Genomic DNA, 9466 nt, shown 5'->3' on the forward strand with positions numbered 1-9466 from the left:
GGAGCCACCGCCGCCGCCGTCGCTGGAGCCGCCGCCGAGGTTTACCTCGATCCCTCCGCCATTTTTTTGAAAAAAAACCGTTCGGTTTCCGACGGTTTTGTCGTTTTTTTAGTTTCGGTTTTTTAAATAGATCGGTTTTCCGGTTTATTTAAATAGTGAGCATTCGTCCGTTCGTTCGTTTTAACGAACGTTCATCGTATTTCTTTTTCTCGGATTAAACCCGCGATTTTTCTGATCGTGATTTCTGATCCGATTTTCGTTTTAGTATATATTTTCGTTTGTTTATCGATATCAGGCGATTCAAGCGCCTGGAGTTTCGTCTCGAAACCCTCTTTCTGTTTAACCAACTTAAACAAGTTTTTGCCACTGTAAAAAATTGCCTTAGTTCCAGAATAGTAAACAAAGCCTATTTCTTTTGCCGTTTGTTTTTCATTGCTTCGTTCGATTTGATTCTTTTTGCCAACCGGAGTTCTTAAGTTGAACTTTCTGGTTAGGTCTCTTATTCGAGTTTTACCTGTGCATTAGATGAGTACTTATTGTGTGCATGTTTGTTTGCGATAGAGTACCCGGAGTGCGCCGCTTGTTACTTCGAATCACTAGGTTTCCCGGATCATCAGCAAGGCAAGTAACACTTTGATCATACCTCCTACTACCCAGTTTTATTGCATTAGATCAATCCTCACACCTTGCATGTTTTAGGATCTAATTAAATTGTGGGTTTGGGAGTAGTTGAGGTAGAACCTATTACCTGTTTATTAACAAACCTTTGGGAGTTACTCTATGTTTGCCTATTATTGCTATGTTATGCTAGTAGACCTGGATTGGGTGAGTGTATCCATGACAGATGTGAGCTTTGTTAATTAATGGTTTATTTAAGGTGGCAACTTAAACACACATCTGGGTGGATTGAGGCACCTGGGTATTCCAGGATTTGCCTGTTTTCTTTTGGACCGCCACCCAGGCTCAAAGGGATCATGAGATTATTCATGCTAGAAACTTCCGTGTGCAGCCACAAGCTATTATGGGCTCTAGCATAGTTGACTAAGTCGTGCGAACTCTTACAGTGGTAGACTAGCAGATGTAGGGGATATAGGTGGTACGGTCTAACCAATCGTAAGGTGCTAGCGCTTCTGAAAGACTATGTCTCGGTCATCCGTTTCTCAAACACCGTGTAGTGCGAGAAACCAAACGGAGGCGATCGAGTCTTGTGGGGAAAAGTGTGCAAACCTCTGCAGAGTGTATAAACTAATCATGGTTAGCCGTGTCCCTAGTTTTGGACATCTTGAGTATCTAGTACCTGGATTATCATGTGAATCTCAACATGTTACTCAAAAATTAATTTTGCTGGGTTTGTTTAATGATGATGTTTAATTGGGATTGAGAATGCTGTCAATCATTCTCAATGTTTAACAACCACCATGGTAGTTAAATAAATTTTATTCCTTTACAGTAGGGAAAAATTGGCTTTACACAAAACTGTAACCATAGAGCTTTCCACCAGCCAAATATGCATATAGAATAGCTGTTTCATTCCATTACTCTCTATGTGTTACATTGCCAGCATATTCCATGTGCTAACCCGTTTTTGGGCTGCAATGTTAATGTTGCATAATTTCCAGACGATGATTAAGGAGTTTTAGGTCGTGGTTCTATACTCAGTGATGCCGTTGGAGTTGATGGACTCACTTATCTTCCAGGCCTTCCATTGTTATCGTTATTAGATGGCCTTAAGCCATATTTATTGTAATAAGTTCTCTTTTGAGACACTCGATGTAATAAGTGTGTGATTGCTACTCTGCTATAAATCCTTAAAGTACTATATGGTGCCAGCATTACTGATCCAGGGATGACACCGGAGCACAGAGATTGGACCGTTTGAGGTCTGGTCGCTACAGTGTGGTTCCCCCTCCATAGATTTCCACCTCGGTCATATCGTTGTAGTGCTTAGGCGAAGCCCTGCGTTGGTAACTTCATCATCACTGTCATCACGCCGTCGTGCTGATGAAACTCTCCCTCGGCCTCAACTGGATCAAGAGTATGAGGGACATCACCGAGCTGAACGTGTGTAGATCGCGGAGGTGCCGTGCGTTCGGTACTTGATCGGTTGGATCGCGAAGTCGTTCGACTACATCAACCGCGTTATTTAACGCTTCCGCTTTCGGTCTACAAGGGTACGTGGACACACTCTCCCTTCTCGTTGCTATGCATCTCCTAGATAGATCCTGTGTGATCGTAGGAATTTTTTTGAAATACTGCGTTCCCCAACTGTGGCATCCGAGACAGGTCTATGCGTAGATGTTATATGCACGAGTAGAACACAAAGGAGTTGTGGGCGTGGGTATATACATATTGCTTGCCGTCACTAGTTGATTCCTAATTCAGCGGTATTGTTGGATGAAGCGGCTCAGACTGACATTACGCGTACGCTTATGCGAGAGTGATTCTACTGACATTCTTCGCACACAGGTGGCTAGTGGGTGTCTGTTTCTCCAACTTTGGTTGAATCAGTTTTGATGAACAGGGTTCTTTCTGAAGATCAAAAAGCAATCACTATACTACGTTGTGGTTTTGATGCGTAGGTAAGAACAGTTCTTGCTAGAAGCCCGTAGCAGCCACGTAAAACTTGCAACAACAAAGTAGAGGATGTCTAACTTGTTTTTCCAGGGCATGTTGTGATGTGATATGGTCAAGACGTGATTATATAAATTGTTGTATGAGGTGATCATGTTTTGTAACACAATTATCGGCAACTGGCAGGAGCCATATGGTTGTCGCTTTATTGTATGAAATGCAATCGCCATGTGTCGGTGTCAAAACCGGCGGATCTCGGATAGGGGGTCCCGAACTGTGCATCTAGGATCGATGGTAACAGGAGACAGGGGACAAGATGACAGTCAGTTTTCGGCTTTCTCTACTGAGGTGCTCATCTGATCAAGGCCAGGGCACAATCGCAGTAGTTCTCCCTTTACTACCCTAGCCGATTTAGCAGAACGTAGGGTAGCAAGCACAGGAGCCGGGCAACCCAACTATTAACCAAAGACATGATTCGGAGCCAATGCATATAATGCTAAATTCGGGGTGCCGAACTTATCTTTAGGGATTGTTCGGACTTTGTCACCGTATCGCAGGGCGATGGGGGGCCCCTGGCAAATATGAAACGTACCAGAGTGTACGGCTGCTAGGAAATAAGTAATATAAAGGAAAACAGAGGGAGAATAGAGATAGGATCCTGAGCCCTTAAACTTGGATCCTGAACTATTTCCATTATAGTTGGGTTAATGCGTCCAAGCACATTGGTACAAATAGTGCAATAAGCAACCGGCTATTTGACATGCCATACCCGAAGGCGGACTGCGTGCGTCCTGAAAAACGGTTAGCCTCTAGGGCTTCCCGTGTACTCCTGTGCTCCGTGTTAATCCCGTGTGTTTGTCCTTTGACGGGATCATTAATCAGGCCGTCGAAGGAGGCCCCCATAGGAGAAACCTGAAACAAGGGAAAAGGAGATAGTAAAGTTATACGTGTGTCCGAGAACGGTCTGGCCGAACCGTGGATCTCGGGATAGCTTGTGCCTCCATTGATGCCCATGGAATTTTGGGTGTGTAGTTATGGACATGTGGTATGAATGCCACTACCTCTTCGGGATTGGGACGGAGGCCGAATTGCCAATCAAGCTCTTGACGAGCTATGCTGTCCTCTTGTAGTGTAGTCCAGACCCTCTTAATGATGTCCAGGGGCTCGGCAGCCAGACTATGATGCTTCTTGAGAAGGCCGCTTTGTACCTCTGCCGCTAGGGTGGCGATGTGCTCCTCTGTCCGAAGGGAGCGCTCTGTGTTTCCGTTGACTGTCATGACGCCGCGCGGACCGGGCATCTTCAGCTTGAGATAAGCATAGTGTGGCACCGCGTTGAATCTAGCAAACATGGTTCGTCCGAGTAGTGCATGGTAGCCGCTGTGGAAGGGGACGATATCGAAGATTAACTCCTCGCTTCGGAAGTTGTCCGGGGAACCGAAGACCACTTCCAGCGTGATTGAGCTCATGTAGAGGGCCTCAACGCCTGGTATGACTCCTTTAAAGGTAGTCTTTGTGGGTTTGATTTGTGAGGGATTAATGCCCATCTTCCACACTGTATCCTGATAGAGCAGGTTGAGGCTGCTACCACCGTCCATTAGGACTCGTGTTAGGTGAAATCCGTCGATGATTGGGTCGAGGACCAGTGCGGCTGAACCGCCATGCCGGATACTAGTTGGGTGATCTCAACGATCGAAGGTGATCGGGAATGACGACCACAGATTGAATTTTGGGGCGACTGGCTCTACCGTGCAGACGTCCCTAAGTGCTCGCTTGCGCTCCCTTTTGGGGATGTGTGTAGCGTATATCATGTTCACCGTTTTCACTTGAGGGGGAAATTTCTTCTGCCCTCTGGTGTTTGGCTGTCGGGGATCTTCGTCCTCGTCCTCACTTTGTGATCCCTTTTCTTTGTTTTCGGCATTTAACTTGCCAGCATGTTTGAAAACCCAACAGTCTCTGTTGGTGTGATTGGCTTGTTTGTCTGGGGTACCATGTATCTGGCACGGACGATCGAGTATGCGATCTAGGCTGGATGGTCCCTCATTGTTCCTTTTGTAGGGCTTCTTTCGTTGTCCGGACTTGGAGCCGCTGAATCCGGCATTAACGGTGGTGTCATCGGTGTTGTCGCCATTGCTTCGGCATTTGTGTTTGTTGCGCCAGATCTTTCCAGAGTTGTTCTTGGCCTCGGAGGGGCCTGTCTCGCTGGCTGTGGTTTTGCTATGAGCCAGCCAGCTGTCCTCACCCATGCAAAAGTGGGTCATGAGTGCTGACGGTGTCCTGGACTAGGGGGTACTCACCACGTCGTCTCCCAGTCAGTTAGATTGGGCCGAGGACCCCCATGGCCGTATACTCATGGGCCAGTTCGGACAACTGCCACATACAAGGAAGATTCCACAAGACTTGGTGGTCAATACAAGGACTCCTTCCCCACCGGTGCATTCGGCTAGGACTCTTGTTATCCTAGGCCTCTGGTGCATTATATAAACCAGGGCCAGGCTAGTCATAGACAGGAAAACAATCATACCATAGGCTAGCCTCTAGGGTTTAGTCTCTCTGATCTCATGGTAGATCAACTCTTGTAATAGTCATATCATCAAGAACAATCAAGCAGGACGTAGGGTATTACCTCCATCAAGAGGGCCCGAACCTGGGTAAACATCGTGTCCCCCGCCTCCTGTTACCATCCACCTTAGACGCATAGTTCGGGACCCCCTACCCGAGATCCGCCAGTTTTGACACCGACATTGATGCTTTCATTGAGAGTTCCGCTGTGTGATCGGCAAAAGGATCGATGGCCCGTCTGCAGATTGACTGCGACGTCAACATTTTCGTCACCGGCTCGACTGGTCACCTTGGCTTGAACGAGGACTGTGCCCTGCCTCCGATCATTATGTTCGAACGAGGTCCTTCATCAACACCAACTCCGATCTCTATCAAGATCATGGAGGAATCGTCCATGGAGCTCGGGGGCTCAACGTCAACATTGCCCTCGGGCGACCGTGCTATTTTTCTGGATAGCGAACGCGTATCCGCCGCCACCGCCTTTTCGAGTGTCGTTTTAACGATCGCTTAGGTGGAATTATGCGGAATCGAGTCTACAACAACCCTGGAAAATTTCGTCGAGTTCCGATGGAGGAATCTCTGACAATCTACGATATACCGGATCCCTGTCAAATCCAGACAGGAATCTGGACGAGTTTAGGACGTGGTCTCCAGAACCTAGCTCGGAAGTCCTTTGGAAGATCCAACCATCCATGTGCGGCAGAATTCCCATATCTACCACCCCTCAAACTTTCAGCTTGATTCAACCGCCCAAACTCCGGGAACCTTCCGATTAGTGTATCACTTTTCACATCTGTTTCCTGCACGAATACGGATCCGACCCGAATTCATGTTTGTTTATGAACGTGATATTTGACAACCTTTTTAAAAGGAATTTTTCTTCTAAGGTATTGTGCGTTGTTTTTAACACGCGCCCATAAAATTTTAATCCTCTTTTGAGGTAATCTTTGCCATCACGCTGGTGTCAAACTAGTCCGACAATATAGCTCCACGACTGCCGACCTGCGCTAGACATGTCGTCACTTTTTTAGCCGAGCTCAACTTCTTCGGATCCTCACCTCGGCGAGCCGAATTAGAGTTCGGAATTGCCAAGGATAAATCATCACCAACATCGCCGCCCTATGGATTAGACGGAGCAAGCACACCGGCATCGCCGCATGGTCACTTCATCAGACCAACATTGGCCGCGTCACAAGTTATGACCTGTGTCGGCATGGCCGCACTGTTGCTTCTTTGAGCCAATGTCCATCACGCCAAACTACTTCAACACCTCGGCTGACATGGCAGCTACAACAACTCCTCACCGTCCTGCTCCGTCACCTTGGCTAGACCGGGGACTTGGCTATTTCTTCATCAACATACTCCGGTGAGTTCGGCGTCACCTGTCGACCAGCTTCGTCATGTTAGCTGGACCGAGAGCTTCGCCTCGGCAAGCCAACCTTTGCCAGCATCACCAGGCCATCGCTTTATCGCCCATCAGGCAATGGGTGTGCGGATCGATTCCCGATTTTGGGAGTCGCTTTTCTTCGGAATGCTACAATAAATAAACCAGGTGCTATTAATCCTAACAATTTTTGCTTGTTGGGTTTCTTTTTCTTAAGGAATTATTGCTCTGGTTCGTTCCATCATCTGTACACAGGTCTCTCAAATGGCCACCATATTAAAAACGGTCGCGTGGTGGTTTGGTCAGTTTCCGTACATAGTTCGGCGAACGCTGCATCCGGAGCCCGGACCGCCCTACAAATTCAGGCTTTGTCATGCCTTCACTGCGTCACGCTGACTCCCTGCATCGACATTGGCTTCGGCGCCATGCCACATTTCTTTAAATAAATTATTTTTGCGTAAAGCAATTATGCAACGATTATATATATATATATATATAATTTTCTGGACCGCACTATTTTGTGTGTGTAGGTAATCGATTTTGACCGCGTTAGGTGGTCACTACTCCGGAGTGCCGAAGTCCTTGATCGAACACCTCAGGCTTGGGGGCTGGGACCTCGGCCATGCCGAGGACTACGAACCTTGTCGGATCTGTCACAGATTAATGGGCATCTTTGTCCCGCCGCAAGCCCGAATCGCGTCATCAACACCGAGCACATTAACCACCTAAGTTGCTTTCATGCTAAAAAACTTTCAGTTTTAAATTCTGTTCGATTCGACCAAGCATTATACTTTTCGGCACAAAGTTATTTGTGACAAAGTTCCTTGTCAAAACTTTGTTTGTGACGCGCATATTCAAATACCTAGTTTATTTGGGGGCTCCCTTGATGGAGCTTTTCCTCTTGCATATGATTATACCTGTACGGCTTCGTTCCTTGTTCGTGTATTATGCCACAATATGCACCATATTGACCTAAGCGATTTGCAAGCTGGGTTGCCTGGCTCCTGTGCTTACCCCTACATTCCCGATTGTTCGGCTAGGGAGTAAAGGGAGCACCTCTACGATTGTCACGACCGGGTCATCCGAACTCTAACCTCAGACTGGGTGAAGCCGAAAGCTAGCACTCTTATTGTTTTCAATCATGGTCGGCACACAACGGAACTCATGAGTACGAAAAATCTATTGCACAAGTCTCATAGTAATAATGAGCACCGAAGAAAGGTATCGGTGGGGGTACTATTTTCTTTGAAGATGCTTCTCACACTTCGTTAGTAATATAGCATAAGTTCCCTGAGCGCGCTTTGTCTGTTACAGCCTTATGGCCTTATTGCCTGGTCATCGGAAACACCATCGATACTCTCGATAGGCGGAGTACATGGCACTCTTCGGCCCTTGGCCGAGGAGGGAGAAGCCGACGGTCGGTTAAGACGCGTTTAAAGTTCGGGTGAACACATATATGATATAAGTACTTCGGTATATACAATCATTATATATAAAATTCTTTTACCCAAGTCACTTGGGGGCTCTTAAAATTTATATATGAGCTGTAAATGTGTTTTCTTCTTGGTCGTTGTCAAAACACGACAGAAGCACATTTTTTTTCTCTTCCAATTTTCGGATTGGCACCAAACACTTGATCTTGTTCGGACGTCATGTTTTTACTAACTTTTTTGGTTTTCCAAGTTTATGGCACTTTAAACTATTTGTGTGTTTTTAGCACAAGTCTCGCAGTGCAACGCCGGACACCTTTAGAGATTCGGCAAAAACATTCTCGGATATTGCTAAATATGCACCGGTTTCGAATTGTGTCTTTGGTCAATAGTTGGGTTGCTCGGCTCCTGCGCTTGCCTCCTACGTTCTGCTTTGTTCGGCTAGGTGTGCAAAGGGAGAACCACTGTGATTGTGCTTCCAACTCACATGGTTAAGCACCCTAGTGGAGAAAGACGAAAACTGACTATCACAATAAGCGTAAACTGGTCAGTGATCCGATGACTATGTTAAATGACGGGCCATTCATAACATTGGCCGAAGTGTTTACGGCTTGACCTCGACTGTTGCCGAACACTACCGGGGGCTAGTAACTAGCCTCCCAAACTAAATTCTCAATATTTTGCTCTTACATTAGAGCTGAGGTTTCATGATCATGCTTAGCATAACAACCCAAAGAAAGGAACCGATAGCGGGACTATTTTCTTTGGAAGACATTTCTTATGTTAAACAATAATATAACATAGCTCTCTGTGTACCTTTGTTTATAAAACCGTATGGCCAGATTTCCTTGTTTGTCGTAAATCTTTGCCCTCATAAAGGCTTTATAAAGTAAGACAAACACTCCTCGGCTACTGGTCGAGGAGGTGGAAGCAGATGGTCGGTCAACAAAGTTTTGTACAATGCAGATCCGAGCATTAATGACGTAAAGTACTTGGATACATAGAGTCATTACACATAATTTGTGATTTTACTATGGATATCGATCCTTAATTCGGCCACCCGTGCCCGCATTAAGGCTCGGGGGCTACTGGGCTTCGGTCTTATTATTTACAAATATTAAAGGGGCACATCGATCCCCTGATCTGGTATTGCCACCCGACCAGTGTCTCGGGGGCTACTGCATTGCCTGTCCAATGCAGAAAATTTTAAGTGCAATACAGTTTCCGAGGAGATATTGATCCTCAGGTTGGTCGGCCGCACCCAACCCGAGTCTCGAGGACTAAGCACGCCGCTTTTTGTGTCCCGAAGTATTCTGCCGAGATAGGATTTGATCCTTAGGCCAATTTTGCAAATCAACCTGAGTCTCAGCGGCTACTGGGATCAGCAGTCTTACGTCATCCTTCAGGCGCATCTCGGGTTTTAGACCAATACACACCTTGAGGGCTACTGGCTATATATCTCGGCAGAGAATAAATTGCACCAATAAAAAGTATTGACAAAAAATCGACCCACAGTCGGGGT

This window comes from Triticum dicoccoides, chromosome 7A (assembly GCF_002162155.2).
Source record: "Triticum dicoccoides isolate Atlit2015 ecotype Zavitan chromosome 7A, WEW_v2.0, whole genome shotgun sequence".
Lineage (NCBI taxonomy): Eukaryota > Viridiplantae > Streptophyta > Magnoliopsida > Poales > Poaceae > Triticum > Triticum dicoccoides.